The sequence below is a fragment of the Primulina tabacum genome, chromosome 2 (genome assembly GCF_025594145.1).
Source record: "Primulina tabacum isolate GXHZ01 chromosome 2, ASM2559414v2, whole genome shotgun sequence".
NCBI classification, from domain to species: Eukaryota; Viridiplantae; Streptophyta; class Magnoliopsida; order Lamiales; family Gesneriaceae; genus Primulina; species Primulina tabacum.
In genome coordinates, this window is record NC_134551.1 from 27,277,159 (window position 1) to 27,297,030 (window position 19,872).

Sequence of the window (19,872 nt, forward strand, 5' to 3'; positions counted from 1 at the left end):
TGGCAATTTCGGGGACGAAATTTCTTAAGGAGGGGAGAATTGTAACGCCCAGACATCCGTATTTATTTGATGTAAGGTAATGATTATGATTAAGTATGTTTATTATTACTCTTATGGTTTATGATGATGATCGTTTGGGATATGTGATGTAATGATGATCGTTTGGGACTTCAAGATATGATATGAATGGTATTGAATGATATAGAATGAAATAAAGAATGGATGGGTAGGATAGAAGGTTGAACCTTAGCCAAATAGGTAATGGAAGTGCTAAAACGGTATGAAAATGGGGCAGTAGTTGTGGTTTTTAGCATAATGTTTTGTATTGTCATCCAAATGATGTGAGGCTACTTTCATTAGAAAGATAAGACATAAGCATATAACTTTCATGTATTGAGTTTTGTTCAAATCATTGTGGAAGACAAGCCAAAAGCGCCCCGAAATGTGTCGTGTGTATCGTCGTTCCTTCAGTGACACATGTTGGGAGATTGAGCATAACTTTTTACTCAGACCTTCAAATGACATGAGGACAATTGGAGATGCAAGCCATGACATAGAGCTACAACTTTCCTGTTTACCACTTTTCCACATTATCAAAGTAAGAGGCGTTTCAGAGGCGATCTTTGAGGCGGCTGTGCGCAGAGCGGCGCCCGAGCGGTAAGAAATGGCCGCCCGAGCGCCCCTGCTTCTGGAATTTTGGGTTTTTGACAGAAACGTCCGCGCTAGGGCGGTAATTTATGACCGCCCGAGCGCCCAGCACAGTACAAAAACGTGTTTTGGGTGTTTTAAGGTATAAAATCGAATGAGACTCTCATTTTCTTTATTTCCCTTCTCCTCCTTTCTCTTCTCCTATGATTCCAAGCTAGGGTTCTTCATTTTCTTCTCATCCTTTCTTTCAATCAAGCAAATTAATCTTCAATACGGAGTTGGAACTTCATCTTTTTAGTGAAAGGGACAAAGGTAAGTGGTTTTTCTTCTTGTTCTTGAGTTATTGAAGATGGTGGAGTTAGGGCATGATAGTTGTGATTGATGTATTGCATTAAATGTCATATAATGTTGTTATTTGAGTGTTGATGGTTAGTTATTGGGTTTATTATTGTAGGATCACCATAAAGGTTTAGGAAACCAAGTGCTCCAAGTGTTGTAAGTGGAATAATTTCTTCAATGCATCACATGATCCTATATGCATGTGTTTTGAAGATTTTATGATGCTAACTCCTTTCAATTCCATTCATGATATATATATGTAAATATGTATATATGGTAGTGCAATTATATGCATTTTTGAATGAAATGAGTTAAACTATATATGATGCCTCTAAGATGTTCAATAAAATGCTTGAATGAAGTTTTATATGATTGAATGATTGGATTGATAGTGATAGTAGCGGTGTTGCATCTGGCAATTCTAAATCCACAATGTAATTGGCCAATTAATGATGAAAACATGTGCTCTCTTATAAGATGCATTTTATGCAGTGGTACGTGTCCCTCCTATAAGATTCGTTCTTACGAAGAGGGTTAGCAATGAATGACCTATCCTATAAGAACTATCAATTCTTTAGTTAATCAATGAAATGAATATCATCCTTATGTATTGTTGTATTATGATTCTTGACGGATGATATTAATGATGATTCGACGTTTATGAAATGAAATGGTTAATATTTTCAAGAAAATGAAATTGAGGCTAATCCTTTTATGTTTTACAATAAAATTATATATATGTATCTTGTTAGTATTGATTCCATTTGCTGAGTTTTATACTCATTCCAGTTATGTTCATATGATGCAGGCACAGGTAAGGAAGATTGATCATCTTGTTTTGGTATTTGAATTAAAAATATGTGTGGATACTATATTAAATGGTATCTGATGTATATGAAAATCTTTTGCATGTATTTTATGTGTTGCTTGAGGCAGGTGGCATGTCCTATTTGTGGGGAGATGCTGCCCAAATTTTTTTAAAAGTACACATTTTCTCCAAATTATATTTTAAAGCTTCCGCGCTAATTATGCATTTTAGTCACAAGTGTTACATTTAGAGTAGCTCAATTGGTACCAGGACTCTTGATATCAATGTACTTATCTTATAGGTCATGGGATCGAGTTCTGGGGAGGCTAAAGAAACCCCTTGGTAGGGAGGGGGAGATCCTATGAGTAACCCGTACGACGCCAATGGAAAGCCCGTGAGGGGACTTAAGCCCAAGATCGGGATAGCCTTGGGTCGATCGTGGCAGTGGGACGTATGGGCGGTCCACTGGGCCTGTAATGGGTCGCTACAATAAAAGGCGCCTTTTATTGTAACGACCCATTACAGGCCCAGTGGACCGCCCATACGGCCCACTGCCCCGATCGACCCAAGGCTATCCCGATCTTGGGCTCCCTCAAAGGGGTTTTTTCCCTCACGGGCTTTTCATAGGCGTCGTACGGGTTTCTCATAGGACTCTCCACACCAGGTTGGTGGAGTGGTACCTCCCCAAGTCTGGATCCCATGACCTCCTGGCATAAGTACTAGCCCAACTGGTACCAAGTCTCTTTGAACTATGTACTTATGCCAGGAGGTCATGAGTTCGAGACTTGGAGAGGTACCACTCCACCAACCTGGTGTAGAGAGTCCTATGAGTAACCCGTACGACGCCTATGAAAAGCCCGTGAGGGAAAAGGCCCCTTTTAGGGAGCCCAAGATCGGGATAGCCTTGGGTCGATCGGGGCAGTGGGCCGTATGGGCGGTCCACTGGGCCTGTAATGGGTCATTACATCAGCGATTCCAAAAGCTATTTTAAATCTTACTGCCCATGAGAGTACTGAACCTCTCGTTCCATCAATACCTGATCTAAATCTCAGATATTAGTTGGAGTTCATGTAACTAGACAATATAATTTTTAACAAAAATACTTTAGTAGTCTGTTTACTTCTTCAATTAAATGAACTTATGTAAAAATAAAAATGAACTAAAGTAATTAATAAATTAATCCTAAAAGAAAAGAAGGGTTCGAGGAGCTCAAAGTTGAACAAAGTAAATGAATTAAATGTCATTTGTTGGCCGAATGGTCAAGTCAATAATGTAGTCTAGTCTAGTCTATTTGCCGACATGAGCGGAGTGACATTATATGTAATGCTTGTTGGTGCCTATCCATTTGGGGATTCTAGGGAATTCAAGGACTTCCATGAGGTAATTCAGTGCTGATGCTTGATTTTATTATCAATTATGTTCCTCCTTGAATGTTTTGAATGGTTGGGAACCTGTGTGTGATTTTCCTTTTACTTCTTAAAGTAAAGTTAGTACAAATGTTGTCATCGGTGCACCTTATTTTATTTGTGGTTGTTGCTTGTCATTGAAAGAAAATGATTTGTATTTGAAGTAGAAATGATTAATGTGGTTCTTTTGTGTAATGTAGATTAGATGCAGAGAATGTTTTACAATTGCGAGAAAATGTACCTGTTGCAGGTCTTGCAGGAATGTGAACTACTAGTATCCAGCGCCTTTAGGTGTATACTGATCTGAGAAGTTTGCAGGAGTCTTACTAGCCTACTTTGGGTAAGGAGTAGCTACATGAATTCTGTTTATGTATACATGTGTGTGTATATATATATATTAAAAAGATAGGCTTTCAATAAAAGATTTTTTTTATATTATTTAAAATTGTTTTGAAGGGTTAGGCTCATTGTTAGCTGAGTAGTTGTACCAACAATGGACAAAGAATGGATGTCAAAAGATAGGCTATCACATGAATTTGATGTTGGAGTAGAGTCTTTCTTGCAGTTTGAACTAAAAAATGCTTCCCATTCTGATGCAATACCTTGTCCATGTGCAAGATGTGGTAATATAAGGAAGAAAAATGTTGAAACTATCAGGGCACACTTGTATTGTAATTGTATGGATTTGACATATCATACATGGATATGGCATGGGGAAAGATCTACGAAAGAGAGATCAATGAATGATAATGATCGAGTAGGACAAGATGAACACAAATCATTTAGTGAGGAACCTATAGATATGGTGCATTGTGTATATGAAAGTTATGCTGAGAATCCAAGCCAATTCAATAAGCTACATGAAGATGAAGATAAACCTTTATATCCTGGATGTGCTAAATTCACAAAGTTATCTGCGGTTGTGAAATTATTTAACTTGAAGGCAAAATATAGTTGGAGTGATAAAAGTTTCATTGATCTACTTATTTTGTTTGGAGAAATGCTTCCAGATCACAATGAATTGCCTTCATCCTTGTATGATGCAAAGAAAAGCTTACGCACATTAGGGATGGACTATGTGAAAATTCATGCTTGTCCTAATGATTGTATCTTATACCGAAAGGAGCACGAAGATTTTGCAAATTGCCCTACTTGCGGGACGTCAAGGTGGAAGTTGGGCAACAAATCGAAGGTAAAGGAAGGAATTCCTGCAAAGGTCTTGTGGTATTTCCCATATATTCCAAGATTTCAAAGAATGTTTCGGAATAAGGCGATATCAAAGGAGTTAACTTGGCATGCTGATAAAAGAATTCGTGATGGATACTTGTGTCATCCAGCAGATTCGCCCTCTTTGAAATTATTTGATCGCATGTGGCCAGATTTTGCTTATGAGCCAAAAAATCTTAGATTGGCTATATCAGCAGACGGGATCAATCCTCATAGTTTGATGAGTTCTGCATATAGTTGTTGGCCTGTTTTAATGATCACATACAATCTTTCACCATGGTTGTGTATGAAGAGAAAATTTGTGATGCTCACTTTGTTTATATATGGTCCTAAATAGCCGGTTAGTGATATTGATGTTTACTTAGCACCTCTTATTGACGACTTAAAATGCTTATGGGATAAAGGTGTTGAAGCATATGATGCATATCGAGAAGAAAATTTCTCTCTTAGAGCTGTTCCACTATGGACAATCAATGATTTTCCTACATATCGGAACATGTCAGGATGTGTTGTGAAAGGATATCATGCATGTCCTATTTGTGCAGAAGAAACATATTCGACAAGGTTGAAGCATTGTAGAAAAATGTCATATACAGGCCATAGAAGGTTTCTACCTTTAAGTCATCCTTATCGAAGACAAAAGAAGGCATTTAATGGGAAGCAAGAATTTAACCTCGCACCAAAACCATTGAGTGGCAATGAAATTTTAGAAAGAGTTCAAAGAAATAATTATCATTGTGGAAAATTCAGCGGAAAGCTTCAGTCAAAGAATGATGACGGGATAACATGCTGAAAAAGAAATCAATATTCTTTGAACTTGAGTATTGGAAAGATCTACATGTTCGACATGTTCTTGATGTGATGCATATTGAAAAAAATGTTTGTGAAAGTCTCATTGACACGTTACTTGACGTTCCAGAAAAAACAAAGGATGGAGTAGCAGCAAGAATAGATATTTTGGAAATGTATTTAAGGGGTGAATTGGCGCCAAGGATTGGGGAAAAGAAAATGTTTTTGCCAGCAGCATGTTACACACTAAGTAAGGATGAGAAAAGAAGTATTTGCAATTCTTTCGTGAGTAAAGGTACCTGTAGGTTACTCATCCAACGTTAGAAACCTTGTGTCGATGAAGGATTTGAAACTTGTTGGCCTGAAGTCACACGACTATCACACTTTAATGCAACAATTGCTTCCAGTGGCCATCCGCAGTGTCTAGCCAAAACATGTCAGAGATACTATCACCCGGCTGTGTTTCTTCTTCAATGTGTTATATAGTAAAGTGATAGACGTCTTAAAGTTGGATGACTTGCAAAGAGAGATTGTTACTTTCCCCCTTTATTTTTTGACATAATGATTCATTTAACTGTTCATCTTGTGCGGGAGGTCAAATTGTGTGGACCGGTTTGGTATAGGCACATGTACCCATTTGAAGGATTCATGAAGATTTTGAAAGGTTATGTGCGCAATCGTAATCGGCCTGAAGGGTGTATAGCCGAATGTTACATTGCTGAGGAGGCTGTCGAATTTTGCTCAAATTATCTATCTAATGTCCACACAATTGGGATACCATCAAGGCATCGAGAAGTAGAACTTACTAAGCCTTTATCGGGAGCAGTTGTGCACTCCACTAGTCATGATGAGCTGCAACAAGCACATCGTTATGTATTGACAAATGATGTTGAGATTGATCCTTATGTCTAGTAAGATCTCCAACCTATCAATTCTTTCATGCACTTTGCATACATTCTATTAGTTTATCTATTAGAAATTATTTCATTAGGGAACACATGGTGGATTTGAAATCAAGATTTCCTTATAAAGCCAAGTCCAAAAAGTTGTTACAAGATGAGCATAACCGAACGTTTACTAACTGGTTGCGTGATACTGTAACTTCCAAAATACTTGATATTAAAATATATACAACTCTTGGTATCATATGTAAAATCTAAATTTTTGGCATTGTGAAATATAGGTTGCAGTTTTAGTTAACCATTCCACCCATCAAATATCAGAAAGATTGAAGTGGATGGTACGTGGACCTAGCAACAAAGTGTTAAAGTATTCTAGTTATCTGATTGATGGGGTTACATATGCTACAAAATAACATGATGATATACGAGTTACTCAAAACTCTGGAGTAAGCTTAGTCGCAAAGACAATGCAAGTAGCCAGTGCAAAGGATAAAAACTCAATTGTTTCAGACATGGTTTTTTATGGAGTTATTGAGAAAATATGGGAAGTCGATTACCGCAAATTTCAAATTCCAATGTTCAAATGTAATTGGGTGGAGAATAATAATGGTATTAAAGTAGATGATCTTCGTTCCACATTGGTGAATTTTAGAAGAATTGGATTCAAATCCGACTCTTTTATCTTGGGAAGTCAAGCAAAGCAAGTATTTTACATTGAAGATCCTGAACATCCTGAATGGAGTATTGTACTTGCAACTCCTACTAGGGAGTCACTTGAACACGTTAATGGTGATGAATTGGAAGACACTTTAATTCACTATATATCTTTTACCAGGGGGTTACCATCAATGGGTGTTGACGGAGCACATGACAATGAACCATCATGCCTTCGTGAAGATTGTGATTTGACTTGGGTCGACAATGTTTAACCAAAGATATTTTACTTTTGGTAGACAATATTGATATGTATTTTGCTTTTGAATAGGAGTTTGTAGACAATATTGAAGTTATACTTTTATTTATCTTTGTATCTGTTGGATTTCTATTGAAGATGAATTTCTTATCTTATTTTTTGTTGTATATATTGTGTATTTATTTCTATATTGATATGTTTTTTTCACTTTTTTGTTGAATATGTTAAATCTGGACTCTATGACATCCTTTAGAAAGCATAAAATTGGGTCTCATGATGATGATACAATTTATGAATCGAGCAAGAGATTAGGACAGCCTGCATTGATTGGGAATGGCAAAGGAAAAATTGCATCTACTTCTATTGACAAGAGTTTTGATGGAAAGGAAATGTTTGGATCTACAGACACTGCTGGATGTCGTACATATCTAGATAGGCTTTGTAGGCAGTGGGTTCAGAGAATTCGAAAGGAGGTAAGATTCAATCTACTTGGACAACCAGTAGGAGAAGCTACTGCTGAAATGCAGAGTTATATTGGTGTGCTTGCTCGAGAAAAAGTTTCTTAACTTACAAGACATGGAAGCAAGTTCCAAGTGAAGCGAAAGAATTGATATGGGAATCTGATAATTTAAGTTCAATTGTTTTTCACAATTAATATTCATATTGTTTATATATATCTTATGTTATGTAATTCTTTTTAATGTATTTCCAATTTGATGTTTTACAGTTGAAGTTTGATGTTCCCCCAAGCTGGAAAAAAGGATGTTTAAGTTCGGCAAATAATAAGTGGCGTCAATTTAAATCACATCTCACTCAAACGTTCATTTCGAATAAGGTTGATAAACCAGAGGAGTTGGATCAACCACCTACTGGCTTTGGTCTTGCACGAGATGACTAGATTTCTTTTGTCATGACTTGCATGTCTGATAAATTCATTGGAAGTATCTTTTTTCGTTTTTTGAAAATAAATCCACCATGAAGTATTTGACGATTTAAAAAAAATTTGATATGTGTCATTCTTCACTTGGCTAGGAACTAAGTGATCAACAGAAGGAAAGAAGGAAGAAGAACATATACCCTCATCGCCTTGCTCGTAAGGGATATGCACGATTTACTGAAGAAATAGTAAGTATATTTCAATATTTGTGCCGTCCAAGAAGTGACTTTTTCTTTCCTTCGCATGAATACTTGTAACTTGGGTGACTGTTTTTTTTCCTAGCATGTGATATATATCATTGCATTTGCTGTTTTTTTTTTTTCAAAATTTAACTTATTTGACAAACATCATTTGATTGTTCTTGTATATAGGCAAGTGAATAGTGTGACGATGATGATATCAACAGAGCTATTATTTGGAAAAAAGGGCGAGTGAATAAAGAAGGGGATTTTGATGGCCAGGAGTTGCAAATAACAGTAGAAAAGATTGTGAGCAAACTATACATAAAAATCAATTATTTTATTTTAATTAAACCTTTTGAAGTAATTAATATTTTCAAGTGGATGAAAGGATGATTACATACAACAAAAGCGTGAGGGGAAACATGAAATAAAAGGGACAAAAAAGGATATTCTCACGAAAGCACTCAATTCAGATGAACATGGTGTACGTGTGAGAGCTGTAACTGTGAGGCCCGGGGCCGAAGAGGGCGGGGGGTGATCGCCGGTGCCATCAGTTGCACGGACAATGAGCGGCTCCTGGCAGGCTTCTAGGTAGAGGGAACATGAATGAACCAACCCACACGGGAATGAGAGGGATTCCGAGACTGTTCAATGTAATGGACTGTACAGTTGAAGAGGGATTAAAAGATTTGATTTGTACTACTCATATCACAAAGGTGTATCTTTTTTTCGCTAGTTCATCACATAAGAACTCCAAAGTTAAGCGTGCTTAACTTGGAGAAATTTTTGGATGGGTGATCTCTGGGAAGTTTCCTAGGGTGCGTGTGAGTGAGGACAAAAGCACACTGGAAATACTCGTCTTGATACAGTGAGGAAAGTCGTCGAATATGGGGCGTTATTGTTGGTATCCACTCACTCATTTATTTCGGAAGTCTTTGCTAATTTCCTCAAGGTCAAGACCGTTGGGATAGATGTAGCCTATTCAGTAGTATTGCCTTCTGGTGAGGAGATGGCAGCTACCAATGTGATCCGAGACATAGATCTTGAGCTCCATGGCAACCTCGTTTATGCGGATCTGATCGTGTTGCCGATGCCAGAGTTTGACATCATCCTAGGGATGGACTGGCTATTGCGGAACAGAGTTTTGATTGACTTCCTGCGGAGATCTGTTTTAGTCCGACCGCCTGGAATGACGCAGTTCTTATTCGAGCCGGACAGGTATTTTCCCTTACCGCGCATTATTCCTTATGTCAAGGCTAGGAAGCTCATGCATAGAGGGTGTCGGGCGTTTTTAGCAACTTTTATATCTGTCCCCGAGGCACCCAGTCAGTCAGCCGCAAATGTTCCGATTGTTAGAGACTTCTTAGACGTTTTTTCAGAGGACGTTTCTGGTATGCCACCCGAGAGAGAGGTGGAGTTTTCTATTGAGCTTATGCCAGGTACGGCCACAATCTCCAAAGCACCGTACTGACTAGCACCGACAGAGTTGGCAGAGCTTAAGAAGCAGATTCAGGAACTTCTTGACAAGGAGTTCATACGCCCGAGTTTTTTACCATGGGACGCGCCAGACTTATTTGTGAAGAAGAAGGATGGTTCTATGAGGCTTTGTATTGACTACCGGGAGTTGAACAGGGTTAGAGTGAAGAACAAGTACCCACTTCCGAGGATCGAGGATTTGTTTGACCAGTTGCAGGGAGCTTCGATATTCTCCAAGATAGATCTGCGTTCCGGTTATCACCAGTTGAGGGTGAGAGATGCTGATGTTTCCAAGGCTGCTTTTAGGAATCGTTATGGTCATTATGAATTCCTTGTGATGTCGTTCGGTCTGACGAATGCGCCAGCGATCTTCATGGATCTCATGAATCGCGTATTTCAGCCGTATCTTGACCAGTTTGTGATAGTATTCATAGACGACATTCTCGTCTACTCGAAGAATCAGGAGGATCACGGCAGACATCTTACCACAGTGCTGCAGACCTTGCAGAATCACAAGTTATTCTCAAAGTTCAGTAAGTGCGAATTTTGGTTTGAGAATGTGGCGTTCTTAGGCCACATTGTTTCTAGCAGTGGTATTGAGGTAGACCCAGCGAAAGTTGCCACAGTCAGAGATTGGGTTGTGCCGTAGAATGTATCAGAGATCCGCAGTTTTCTTGGGCTAGCAGGATATTATCCGAAGTTCATTAAGGGATTCTCCTCTATTGCCGTTCCACTCACATCATTGACCAAGAAGAATGCTAAATTTGTGTGGAGCGAGGAGTGTCAGAAGAGATTCGATACTTTGAAGCAAGCTCTTATCTCAGCACCAGTTTTGGCCATGCCGTCAAGGCCCGGAGATTTTGTTTTGTATACCGATGCTTCGAAGCCTGGTTTGGGCGCAGTATTGATGCAGCATGGGAAGGTGATAGTGTATGCTTCTCGACATGCGAAAGTCCATGAGAAGAACTACCCTACCCTCGATCTAGAGTTGGCTGCCGTAGTATTTGCCCTGAAGATTTGGAGGCATTATTTGTATGGAGACAAGTGCCAGATCTTTACCGACCACAAGAGCCTCAAGTATTTCTTTACGCAGAAGGAGCTGAACATGCGTCAGAGGCATTGGTTGGAGCTTGTGAAGGATTATGACTGTTACATTAGCTACCACCCGGGTAAAGCTAATGTAGTTGCGGATTCATTGAGCAGAAAAGTCGCTAGTGATGGCTCATTTTACGATTCAGAGACCTCTTCAGCTTGAGATGCAGAGGTTTGATCTAGAGTCATATCCTCGAGGTAGAGTTCCCCGTCTATCTACCTTGACTATTCAGTCCTCTCTCCTTGACCGTATTCGCAGTGGTCAGTCAGCAGATGAGCAGTTAGCAAAGTGGATGCAGAGAGATGAGGCCAAGGGCAGTGTCTAGTATTCAGTCAGCGACGGTATTGTGAGATACCGAGAAAGGATGTGGGTTCCCAGCACTGGTTCTATTCGAGCAGATACTCTATCAGAGGCCCACATGTAGCCGTACTCTATTCATCCAGGGAGTACGATGATGTACCGAGATCTGCAGTCATTGTATTGGTGGCCTGGGATGAAGAAAGACATCAGACGATTTGTATCCGAGTGTCTGACTTGCCAGTTAGTGAAGGCGGAGCATCTGAGACCAGCAGGTTTGCTCAAGCCTCTTCTCATTCCCGAGTGAAAGTGGGAGAATGTTACCATGGACTTCGTGACCGGATTGCCGAAGTTAGTCAGAGGATCAAATGCTATCTGGGTGATGTAGATCGTCTTACCAAATCAGCGCAGTTCTTGCCTATTAAGACGACTTTCACCATGATTCAGTATGCAGAGTTGTATATCCGGGAGATAGTCCGACTTCATGGTATTCCAGTTTCTATCGTATCTGACAGAGATCCCAGATTCACTTCCTCATTTTGGAAGAGTTTGCATTCAACCATGGGTACGAAGTTGTTGTTTAGCACAGCTTTCCATCCGCAGACAGATGGGCAGTTCGGAGCGAGTTATTCAGATTTTGGAGGATCTTCTCCGTGCTTGTGTTATTGATTTCTCTAGGAGTTTTGTAGAACCCGTAACTTAGACTACGTATAAGCCATGCATAATTCTAATATTTAAATTAGAGTGATTTTTATTGCTTGAGTATTTAAATTTAATTATTTTCCGTAGCAGTTTAAATTTTTATCATTTCAGTTAATTCAGTGAGGCCGGACTGGAGTTGGAGTTTTAAGATAGAATTTAAGATTCAGAAAACATTTCCAGAATTTATTTTAGCTAATTAATAAGTTAATTTAAGTTAAAAGGAGGTTTAGGGAATTATTTAAACAACTTGATGTGAGTAGAAAATAAGTTCATTTAAGTTCCATAATTTAGGGGTTAATTCACTAAATTATTTAAAGGATATGTAAGGTTTTTAAGGGTTATAAATTTACTAAATAAACAACATTTTCCCTTCATTTTTATTTCTAATTTTCGGCCACCACTTAGTGGATTAAGCAATGATATGCCAATTCACCTTTGACCCATTCTATGTTACTTTAGCATGCTAACCTTTTTAATTATTAATCAACCTTAATTAATTCATACGAGATCACTATCCTAACCTTGTGTTGACATGTAGAATTTGGCCATATGCACCCTAATAAACAACCCAACAAATATTTGATATCAACCAAAATTCAAATTTCAAAATAGGAGACTTGGTCTTGCATTTTCCCTTTATATTTGCAACCATTTCCTCACTCCCCTAACCAATAATTCTCCTGCCCTCTCCACCAAAATCCGAGAGCAAATTCAGTGTTAAAAAACGTGGGTTTCATAGCTAGAAACAAGAGGAAAAATCAGTAGCAAACAAGGTAGCAAGAACGCTCCACCCTTCCGCGCCGAGTCGTCTTATTCTTTCGTTTTTCTTTCAAAACGAAACCAGGCATGCATATGTTCTTCCTTGACTCTTCAATCAAGTCCTATTATCATTATTTAATATTACATGATCATCATTTCCATGCAAAAACCGAAACACATCAAGGAATTTTCAGAAAAATAATCATGCAGATTTCGGCTTTATATGACAAGCTTCACGGGTTGCTTTGTTTTGTGGGTTTCAGGTATTAGTTTGATTCCAGGCTCCCAAGGCTGCTCCTAGGCATGTACTAGGACATGTTAAGAACACATTTGTCCATTGGTTTGAGTCCCATGCTAGCCGAGATCAAGGGATGACAGCAACTCCCCAAACATGTCCCAATTGCATTCGAAATTCTGTTTTGCTGCCATAAAGGAAATGAAACTGATCATGGCTGCCCCAAGGCATATAGCCATGGTTAGAACACTTCCCCAGCATGTCTAAGACGTGACTAAGTCGCCCTTTTGGAGGCTTGGTCCATGGTGAATCGATTCTTACAAACAAACACAAGAAAAGCCCTCCTCCTTCGGCTTCCTCATTTTTACAGCTAATGTGTTTCGAAAATGGTGGAATGGTGTGGATCTTGGTTGGCCTATGGCCAATAGCCAGGGTTCATACCATACCCCTAGATGTCTAGATCGTGCCATGGTCAATCAAATGGCCACTGGAATGAACTGTGGCAGGCCTAGGGCCCTTAGCCATGGGTCAAATCATTCTTTGGGATGTTGGTAAGAGTCTCTGGTCGGTGGTTCAAGCCCCAATGGCCAGTAGTCTCGAAAACGATGCAAGAAACCAAGGAACAGCTGCTGTATTTTGTGGACAGAAACTTGCTGTGACGGTTCAGTGGCTCGTTCGAGTTCTCGGTTGGCTTCTAGCCTATGGCCTTGGACTGGACAGTGCCTCATCATGTTAGGAAAGTCATGTTTTTGGTGGTTTGTGATTCGGATCATTTTTGTGGTCGTACGAGAATTTACGGTGCGATGTACCAAATTGACTCTCGAAAGAGCGTTTCATGTTTTGGCCTCCATTCACCTAGATTTCGGCCCTCACTATTTTAGGAGCATTATTTCATCATTTTAGGCGTATTCTAATCATGACTACTTGATGGTTCGGTGTTGGTTCGGGTTGGCACGGAGTCATGATTAAATACGAAGTCATTAGGCGCAATTGTCTCAGTTTTTGGATTTAATTGCATAGTTGGTCAAGTAAAAGCTATTGCATATTTTTCATGGCATATTTAGGTTGCAGCGAGCCTTGGAACGATCCAATCCAATCAATAAAATTATTACAGGATATTTAATTATGTTAATTAATTATATTACGTGCAAAAATATTCATTTTGAGATTTATGCGATATTGCTTGTGGTCACTTTACTATCAGTACTTCACCGGTCGCCAGTTACCGGTCCCGGTAGCCAGTTACCGGTCAGTTCAGTTGTACCACCTAGTATACTGTGGCATTAGTCTGATCAGACAAACATTATTAAACTCGGTCGCCAGTTACCGGTCAGCTTAGTTCAGTTCAGTTTAGGGACCACTTGCGTAGACCATAATCTCACCAGAAAATTATTACAAGTTATTTCATGACAGGGCTCCAAGGAGCAACCATTTTCATTTATGATTTCCCAGTTCAGTGATGCACGTATTATAATTAATCGTGACATGACATTTTTACGATATGCCTCATGACATGATATTTTCACTTGCATGCAATTTTACTATTTATTTACTCGTTATTTACGATATATGCATGTTGAGTCTTTAGACTCACTAGGCTTGATTGTTGTAGGTGCTGATGATGTCGGGATCGAGGGCGGGGACCAGTGAGCCAGCTCGAGTCGGCAGTAGTAGGACCCGAGGACCTCAGTTCAGCATTTATTATTATTTGATTGCTCAAACATTTTAATTATCGTTGGATAAAATTTTACTTTTATTTTGAAAATGTTAATTTCTTCCGCTGCCATTTTGAACATCAAACTTTATTTATCAGTTCATTTATGAATGAGACAATTTTAATTATTTTAAAAAAATAAAATTTTTAATTTTTCCGCAAATATTCAAACACGGATTTTTAGGCCTCTACAAGTTGGGATTCGAACTTGCCATTAGTGGAGTTCACGTATAACAACAGCTTCCAGGCGTCTATTGGTATGGCACCGTATGAAGCACTATATGGCCGCAAGTGCAGATCTCCTGTTCATTGGGACGAAGTAGGGGAAAGATCAAAGTTGGGTCCGGAGATTATTCAGCAGGCTGCCGATGTAGTAGTCAAGATCCGGGATAGGATGAGGACTACTCATAGTCGACAGAAAAGTTATGCAAATCAGAGGAGGAGAGACCTAGAGTTTGCCGTTGGCGACCATGTCTTTGTGAAGGTAGCACCTATGAAGGGTGTCATGCGGTTCGGAAAGAAAGGGAAGCTCAGTCCGAGATTCATTGGACCAATTGAGATCCTCGATAGAGTTGGGACTCTAGCTTATCGTGTGGCTCTTTCGCCGAATCTGGCCGGAGTACACAATGTGTTTCACGTCTCTATGCTGAGGAAGTATATGGCGAATCCTTCGCACGTCTTGAACTTTGAGCCATTGCAGCTTACTCCGAACCTGTCTTATGAGGAAAGACCAGTGCAGATCTTAGACAGACAGGAGAAGAAGCTTCGGAACAAGCTAGTTAAGCGAGTGAAAGTCAAATGACTCAACCATTCAGAGGAGGAAGCTACATGGGAGTCTGAGCCAGAGATGAGGATTCGATACCCCGAGTTATTCGGTAAGTTTTAATTTCGAGGACGAATTTTCTTTTAAGGGAGGGGGAGAGTTGTAGAACCCGTAAATTAGACTACGTATAAGCCATGCATAATTCTAGTATTTTAAATTAAAATGATTTTATTGCATGAGGATTTAAATGTTTTTCTTTAAAGTTAATTATTTTATTCAGTAGTTTAAATTTTTATCTTTTCATTTAATTCAGTGAGTCCGGACTGGAGTTGGAGTTTTGAGATAAAATTTAAGATTTAGGAAATCATTCCCAGAGTTTATTTTAGCTAGCTAATAAGTTAATTTAAGTTAAAAGAAGGTTTAAGGAATTATTTAAGTAACTTGAGGTAAGTAGGAATTAATTAAGTAACTTGAGGTAAGTAGGAAATAAGTTCATTTAGGTTCCATAATTAAGGTGTTAAGTCCATAAATTATTTAAATGATAGGTAAGGCTCTTAAGGTTTAAAATACACTAACTAAACAATATTTCCCTTCCATTTATTAGATTAATTCGGCCACCCCCTTGCATTTCATTTCAGTTAATTCAGTGAGGCCGGACTGGAGTTGGAGTTTTGAGATAAAATTTAAGATTTAAGAAATCATTCCCAGAGTTTATTTTAGCTAGCTAATAAGTTAATTTAAGTTAAAAGAAGGTTTAAGGAATTATTTAAGTAACTTGAGGTAAGTAGGAAATAAGTTCATTTAGGTTCCATAATTAAGGTGTTAAGTCCCTAAATTATTTAAAGAATAGGTAAGGCTCTTAAGGTTTAAAATACACTAACTAAACAATATTTCCCTTCCATTTATTAGATTAATTCGGCCACCCCTTAGTGTCACAACAATTCTTTGACAACTCACTGCCTTTGACTCCTTTTTTATTATTTTTTGGCATGATAATCCTTTCATCTATTAAACCCCATTAATTAATATTAGATCATTATCATAGCCTTGGTGGACATGTAGAATCGGTCACCCCATACATTTCCCTCTCCAACAAATCATTTTGATAGCAAACCAATTCAAATTCAAAAGAGAGCAAGACTTGGTCTTGCCATCCCTTTTAAACTGCAACCACTTCCCTCACTCTCCTAACCATCTCCCCCTCTCCCTCTTCACCGAAACCTGAGAGTGATTCAGAGGAAATTCAGTGTAAAAAATCGTGAGGTAGCTAGAGAATAACAAGAGAGAAAAAAAGAAAGAAAAGCGCTGCGTCTCCTCCGCGCCGCGTCGTTGCGTTTCTTTTGTTTTCTTCGAAACAGAAAATATCCAGGCATGTGTATATTCCCCTTGCTCTTCAATCAAGTCATATTAACATTTTTTTTAAAACATTATATGATCATCATTTCCAAGGCATAACCGAAATATATCAAGAACTTTTCAAAATAAAAGATGCAGATTTTGGCTCTTCCATTTCATGCTTCACGGGTTGGCTTGTTTTCATTGTTTCAGGTGTTGGCTCGTGTCCAGGCTTCCAAGGATGCCCCTAGGCATGTACTAGGACATGTTAGGAACACATTTGTCCATTGGTTTGAGTCCCACACAAGCCAAAATCCAGAGATGACAGCAACACCCCATTAAGTGTCATCTTGTGCTCGATTTTTGAGTTGCTGTCCATAGAGGAAGTTTCTGATCTTGGCTGCCCTAGGGGCCTATAGCCATGGTTAGAACACTTCCAGACATGACCAAATTTCCATTTTGAGGCTTGGTCCATGGTGGAGTTGGTTTTTAAATCAAAACACAAGAACAGCCCCATTCCCCTTTCGGCCTTTCTCATTTTACAGCAAGTGTGGTTTCGAGTTTGGTGGTGTGGTGTGAATCTTGGTTGGCCTCTGGCCCATAGCCATGGTTCATACCATACCCCTTGATTTCTAGATCGTGCCATGGTCAATAAAATGGCCACTGGAATGACACGAGACAGCAAGCGAAGCAATACACCTCACGCACGCAAGGGTGCTCTCGGGTGGGACTTTTCGGTCGGTTGCATGGCGTGGTTCGAATTGTGGCTGGCCTAGGGCCCTTAGCCATGGTTCAAATCATTCCTTAGGATGTTGGTAAGAGCCTCTGGTTGGTGGTTCAAGCCCCAATGGCCGGTAGTCTCGAAAAAGACACAAGGAAGCAAAGGCACGGCTGCTGTATTTTTGTGGACAGCAAGTGGTGCGTTGGTTCATAGTCTCGTTCGATTTCTTGGTTGGCTTCTAGCTTATGGCCTTGGACTGTACAGTGCCTCATCAAGTTGGGAAGGTCATGTTTTTGGCCGTTTGTGATTCGGATCATTTTAGAGGTCGTACGAGAAATTACAGTGCAATGTGCCAAATTGACTCTCGAAAGAGCGTTTCATGTTTTGGCCTCCATTCACCAATATTTCGACTTGCATCATTTTAGGAGCATTATTTCATCATTTTAAGTGTATTTTAATCATGACTAAATGATGGTTCGGTGTTGTTTCGGGTTGGCACGGAGTCATGATTAAATACGAAGTCGTTGGGCGTAATTGTCTCGTTTTTGGATTCAATTACAAAGTTTGGTCAAGAAAATCATTTACATATTTTTCATGTTAAATTTAGGTCGCAGCGAGCCTGGGAACGATCCAATCCATGTGGTAAAATAATACAGGATATTTCATTACGCCATTTAATTATATATTACGTGCATAAAAATATAAAATATTCATTTTTGAGATTTATGCGATATTGTTTGTGGTCATTTCACTATCATGGGATATTGTATCAGCCGGTCGCCAGTTACAGGTTAGTTCAGTTCAAAACAACCCAGTATACTGTGGCATTAGTCTGATCAAACGATTATTATTTCACCCGGTCGCCAGTTACCGATCAGTTCAGTGCAGGGGCAACTTGCGTAGACCATAATCTCACCAGAAAATTATTACATGCTATTTCATTACAGGGCTCTATGGAGCAAACATTTCACTTATGATTTTCAGTCAGTTATGCACGTATTATAATTGCTCATGACAAGTTATTTTCACATTATGCCTCATGCCATGATATTTTTACTCCCATGCAACTTTATTATATTATTTTCTCGTTATTTACGATATATGCATGCTGAGTCTTTAGGCTCACTAGACTTGATTGTTGTAGGTACTGATGATGTCGGGGCCGAGGGCGGGGACCAGTGAGCTAGCTTGGGTCGTCAGTAGTGGAACCCGAGGACCTCATTTACAGCGCTTGCCATTTTTATGCTCAAATATTTTTATCAGTTGTTGGATTACTTTACTTGTTATTTGGTGAGCAATAATTTCTTCCGCTGCTATTTTTAAACATTAAACTTGATTTATCAGTTTATTTTGTGAATGAGGCATTTTAATTATTTTAAAAAGAAATTTTTATATTTTTCACAAATTTTCAAACACGAATTTTTGGGCCATTATAGCTGGTATCAGAGCCGACCTCTCTTAGTACGGTGTGGTTCGGGGACGAACCAAGCGGAAGCTGGTGGGCATGGAAGGCCCGGGGCCGAAGAGGGCGGGGGTGATCGCCGGTGCCATCAGTTGCACGGACAATGAGCGGCTCCTGGCAGGCTTCTAGGTGGAGGGAACATGAATGAACCAACCCACATGGGAATGACAGGGATTCCGAGACTGTTCAATGTAATGGATTGTACAGTTGAAGAGGGTTTAAAAGATTTGATTTGTACTACTCATATCACGAAGGTGAATCTTCTTTTCGGTAGCTCATCACATAAGAATTCCAAAGTTAAGCGTGCTTGACTTGGGGAAATTTTGGGATGGGTGACATCCTGGAAAGTTTCCTAGGGTGCGTGTGAGTGAGGACATAAGCACGCTGGAAAGACTCGTCTTGATACAATGAGGACAGTCGTCGAATCTGGGGCGTTATAATACATGTCTTCCTGATTTGATACATGTTATTGATATCTGTTTCATTCTTTTATAGTTGTTTATATGATTGCATGTATACATTGTTTATACTGGGATGTAATTCTCACACGAGTTATCCGGCTGTTGTCTTGCTTGTATGTGCGCATGACAACAGGTGAGACAGGATCAGGGTCAAGAAGAGGATAAGATAGGACAAGTTAGTGTGGAGATCCGGACCAGAAGTAGAATAGGATCAGCACTTGATATTTAGTGATTGAATCCTAGCTTGACAGGAATGTATTTAGTACAAGACCTGTACTTTTACTTTTGATATGTATATCAGATTGATTACAATACGTTTCCGCATTTGTAATAAAAATATTTTAGAACCTGTTTATCTTAATTGATTAAATTATTCCAAAAAATAATTAAGAAATGAATTAGCGTCCGGGTCCCCACACTATGTCTTCCCTTTACCTCATCCTGTAATACATGAGGTACGTGAGTTTATAAAACTCAATAAGTTGACACTTGTACGTATCAATATGCATAGAAAGAACATACATATCAAGTCGTGATCAACAATAAATCTTTAAACCATGTCATATCATACCGTATATTCATGTTCATGTTTGTACGTGAGCCTCATTAGTTGATATGTACTACTTTGCTTGCTTTATTATAAAGCTACTACTGTGTTGGACATCAGGGAGCAACTTTTGGCAACCTCACGCCCCATGAATAT

The 19,872-nt window shown here is 39.2% G+C and overlaps 1 long non-coding RNA gene across 2 annotated transcripts; it reads left to right on the plus strand.

Moving 5' to 3' along the window:
- Nucleotides 1–2,872: 2,872 nt before the first annotated feature.
- Nucleotides 2,873–8,652, plus strand: LOC142537660 (uncharacterized). 2 transcript variants are annotated; one of them, XR_012818565.1, is made up of 5 exons: nt 2,873–3,175; nt 3,452–3,541; nt 8,065–8,157; nt 8,341–8,457; nt 8,540–8,652. It is a non-coding gene; the product is annotated as an uncharacterized LOC142537660 (long non-coding RNA). The 2 variants fall into 2 exon arrangements; XR_012818564.1 differs by lacking the exons at nt 2,873–3,175; nt 3,452–3,541 and having other exon boundaries at nt 7,765–8,157.
- The last annotated feature ends 11,220 nt before the right edge of the window (nt 8,653–19,872 follow it).